Source organism: Gavialis gangeticus, unplaced genomic scaffold (assembly GCF_001723915.1).
Source record: "Gavialis gangeticus isolate Ggan-Ray unplaced genomic scaffold, GavGan_comp1, whole genome shotgun sequence".
In the NCBI taxonomy this organism is placed as follows: domain Eukaryota; kingdom Metazoa; phylum Chordata; order Crocodylia; family Gavialidae; genus Gavialis; species Gavialis gangeticus.
In genome coordinates, this window is record NW_017728991.1 from 2,598,972 (window position 1) to 2,603,531 (window position 4,560).

Below are 4,560 nucleotides of genomic sequence, written 5' to 3' on the forward strand. Positions count from 1 at the left end.
AGTGATGGCCTTACCCACAGAAACGCTTCTTAATAAACCCATTTCCTGCCTTGTTCATCCCTGGTCTTTTCCATCTGCCTTATCTTGGAGACCTCCATGCTGAGGCCCTGCCAGACAGCTTCGGAGTGCATGAGGCTGACTATAAAGGCTGTGCTTGGACAACCTTTGCCCAAACCAAGCAAGACTGCGTATGTACCAGCCTGGCTTCCCTGTCCCATCTCTTGCCTGTGACTTTAAGCACCCCCTAATGGCAATTACAATTTTAATTCCCTCCCCTTCAAGTGCCTGTTTTTCTTCCTCCAGCTCTATATGTGTTTCCTACCCTATAGTGTCCATGCAAATGGCAAGGAGTTACCATGTACATATACAATAAAAGGGAGATCCTAAATGATGAAGGTTTTACATATTTTTTTAAAAAATGGTTTGAGATCTTGTGCCTTCTTCTTCAGTTCTTTTTAAACGTAGACTATATTGTGACCAAAGACAAAGTAGAATAAAGAGAAGCAAGGCCTCGTGTAAGGGTATTTGCATTGTACAACCATGATGTTTCTTCTCAAAGGTTGATATTGGTGCTTGGGACCCATTTTAATGGTTTAACTTTGTTTGGCTTCCTGCATGCCTTTGATTTAGTTTCTTTGGCCTCTTGAATATATGATTGAAACTTTCAGATCCCCAGTCCCAAATTCACCCATCTTTTTTCTTTTACTTGAAACCATTGTTCAGGCTAGCATGACTCCGAAGGGTTTTGTTTTTTTTTTTTAAAACCTGTTTATGCTCCTGAACTAAAATTTAAGAATGGGATGAAACCCTGAATTGGACGGCAGTGTGAGTAGCTTTTGGTTTTGTAAAAGTGGTGATTGAAAGTTGCTAACAGATGAAAGGGAGCTGGCTTTGTACGTGGTCCCTAAAATTCAGCAGCCCAGTTCTGCATGGGCCTTACAGACCTGAACATGCCAAGTGATGCCCTGGTCTCCTCTTAGCAACATGGCAGAATTAATACATTTCATAGCCATTAAGTTTTCATAGACATTAGGGCTGGAAAGGACCTTGGAAGATCATTGAGTCCAGTCCCAAAGGGATATATAGTCTTCCTTACGGCCACTAGTGTTTGAAGGCAAGTCTAATGCAGGGCTTGGCTCTCTCCTCTTTTCCTTCCAGAGAGAAGCAACAGTAATTTGGTGGAAATTCTCTAAGCAAAAGGCAACTTAGCCCCTTGGTGTGAAAATGCCCCAACTCCTGAAATAACTCCATGGCGTAACGCTGTACTCAGGAAACATGTCTACAGAAAATACGCACTGAGGGCCTCGAGGAGATGCATGGAGAGAGACCTCTAATAAAATGGCAGGAGCGATCCTGCTGGCAGCGAGCTCCTCTGAATTGTTCTCCTGGTTATTTCTGCGCCTGCCAGCCACAAAGAGCGGAGCAGCGCTCGGCCGATTGCCCTCGGCAGCCCCCCACCCACAACAAGTAGGAACAGCCTTCAGGCAAATTACAGGTTTCCCCTCCGAGTCGAACTTGGATTTCCATGATTGCTCCGAGTCCTGTTGCGGCTGCTTGCTAGGGATTCATCGCACTTTTCTCTTGCTAAAAATACCGCTTAAAGTGTTTATAGAGAGACAACTCAGCCCCTGGTCCTAATCCCGTCTGTTCTGACGGCGGTGGAGCTAATGATGCAGGCTGTGAAGAAACAGCTCTCGGGTGGCAGGGAATTGCACTGTTATGTTGTGGGCCAGCCTTCGTGCTAGTGGAAATGAGGGTGCGCGGCAATGCTTCATGGGGGAATACTGGCATAAGTAATTTAATAGGGGTCGGTTGGAGGAGAGACTAAGAGGCAGGTGCCAAGTTTTTGGCACCATCCTGCTGGCTGGTTCTGGACCCGATTTCACGTGGTCCCTTCCAGCCTTAATGTCTGTGACACATCTGTGCAAGCTGCAACCCCTTCCTCCTGCCTGCATAGCAAATGGCACCGGCTTCTGCACGATGCAGAGACATCATGCACGTGCTACGCCCCCCGGCACGTTCATCTTTGTCGAGCCAAAGCCGCCCTTCGCTTACATGCTCCTGGGGCGCCCCAAATGGAGTAGCGGAGGTGTAACAGCGGGCAAAATCTGACCGATAGGGCCATGCACCCAGCTGTTTCCATTGAAAACCACCTGACCCTTGGGTCTACTGGCTTGAAGCTGAGCTTTCCCCATCACCCATGTGCACCTGCTTGATGGTCCTTTCTGTGACTGCACTTAAAACCCCTGGTGTACCTCAGGGCTGGGATGGCTGAATGTATTTTGGGTACCTGCTAGGGAGGCTGTGATACTGAAGTAGTTCAGATTTGGTGTTTTGTGGGTGGCCACGGGGGTCTTCCCTCATCCAGGAGCACTGAGTCTATCTGCTTGCCCCACCTCTGTTTAGTAGGAGCAAGGTGGGATGGGGACGGGGTGAGAGCCTGGAGGGTGGAGGTGCGGTTGCTTCTCTGTTGTGCCATTGCAGCTCTGCTTCCTGAGGACAGGCCTCTGCAAGTCCCAAAGAACTGCCATCGCGGCTGGCCCAGATCCATCCTGGGGCTCGAAGGGGAATGGCAAGGGAAGGAGGACTCTGTTTGCTTCTCACTTTTAGTGTCAAAACAGGGAGCAAAGGTGGGGGGAAGCGTGCACAGCATCTCTCCAGGGCTCCTGCTTTATTGCTCAGTTCCTCTGTCCTGCAGATGGGCCCCGAGTCGGAAGAAATGCCAAGCACTGGAGTCACTGCGCTGCGCTTCATTCGTGCACATTGGGTGTGGATGGAGCTCTTGTACAACTGCAGGGAAATCAGCTTTCCACCCCAAAGCTCCCCCAAAACACAGTGTGGATTGAGTCCAGCGCTGGGTATCTCTAAACCTGGGGCTGTGTACATGCAACCCCTCCAACATGTATGTTGTTGGCCTCATCTAACGGGGCTCAAACCAGCATAGCTCACTCCCGTGCTGCAAAGGGAACCAACTGGATAGACTAATAGGATGTGCCCTTATCCTCAAATAACTGCATCCACACTAAAAGTTGCTGTAATCTAATCAGTTGGGTTTTAAAAGAATTGACTGGTTAAAACTAATCTTGTGCATGCACCAAGCTTTCTAAAAGAGAGTTAAAAAGAGACTCGGCCAATTCATTGCATGGCTTTTACCTTAGGTTACATTTGAACTCGGCTCCCTGAGAACACCAGGGTAGAAGCCTTAACCGGAGCGGACTCCTGCCTACGCACCCCCTGCTCTGCACACATGGCCTAGGATGTAAATCATTAGCCTAATTTTTTTTGTCTGCTTTCGGGATCTTTGTTCAAAGCTCTTCCTTGGCCGGGAGCCACTCCTGCACTAATCCTCGCCTGCATGGACATGCCGGCGTGGGTGCTGCTGGCTGTCCTCTCTGCCAGTGCTGTGGGCTGTGATACCTGTCTCCACGGCTCGGGGACGATTTTCCCCTGCAGCGCGGGGATGTTGCTCCCTGGCGACTGCTTGCCCGATGCTCCGCAGCGGACTTCTCCCAGTTCATAACTAATATTTACTTCAAAGGCTGTTTGCTCTGCTTGTCGGTCATGTAATCCCAGCCTGTTTAGAGATGGTAAATAGAAGGCCGGGCATTAAAAAGGGACGGGTGTGGGAGCTCGATTTGCTATTTACCTGTGTAACTAGGAGGAAAACCGGCCTGTCACTCTCGCTAATAAATACAAACTGGAAGTGGAGATAAACCTGTGGGGATTTATGAGTTTGCTTTACGAAATGCAAATATTAAGCCTGAGCTGACTCGGCCCAAGTGCTGCCTTTGGGCTTTTGTGTGCGTTGCAACGTCTGGCGCCGAGGGGCTCTGATAAGAGTGTACTCTGCGGTTATCCAGGTCTGCTGAAGGAGTTTCTTTTGAAAGGCTTCTCTTGCCCTTTCTTTGGCCCAGGCCTGCGAGGGGGGCTGAGCTCCTTCCAAGCGGGTGCAAGGGGCCTTTTGGCCCAGTCAGGCCCTAGAGGCACTCGGCTCATGCAGGGTGAGACCTTCCCTTTGCAGCATCGTGACGGGCACTGCTGCCACGGCTAATGCACGCAGGCACTGAGCTCCGTGCCACAGCTGGAGCTGAGCTGTTCAGCCCTGGCTGCAAAGATGGCAGCACTGACCGCTGAGCTGTCGTGCGAGGGAGCCTCGCGCCTATGGCTGGCATGTTTGGGAAGCAGCCTTGTGCAGAGACTCCGGGCCCTGGTGGGCTCCGTTCCCCCATGCAATTCTCCGAGCGCAATTATAGCTATTTAGAGATTTGCACGTGCTGTTCCTTAAATGCACGGGCATTTCTAGTCCTGCGTGTTGCTCACCAGGAATGGGCTGGTGGGAGTGGGGAAGGGTCAGGGTGGGTGATAGGGCAGAGTTTCTATGCACAAAGGAAGCCGTGAGCAGGACCAGGGCTTCGTGTCGGGGCTGAGATGGCCCAAGAGGACGGCGTGCTGCTGAGATGCCCCAGCAACTGGGCATGAAATACCTGCCTCCATCAGCTACAGCCTGTCCGAAGGAAGGGCAGCTGGGCTCCCTTTGGCTCCTATCCAGCTGCTAATTGA

The 4,560-nt window shown here is 50.8% G+C and overlaps 1 long non-coding RNA gene across 1 annotated transcript in view; it reads right to left on the reverse strand.

Annotated features, from left to right (window-relative positions):
* LOC109296636 overlaps positions 1 to 690 on the reverse strand; it is a 6,308-nt gene extending 5,618 nt beyond the window's left edge. Inside the window, exon 1 of the long non-coding RNA XR_002097009.1 lies at positions 93 to 690. This is a non-coding gene — a long non-coding RNA (uncharacterized LOC109296636). The remainder of the gene's footprint in view (positions 1 to 92) is intronic.
* Positions 691 to 4,560: the final 3,870 nt, after the last annotated feature.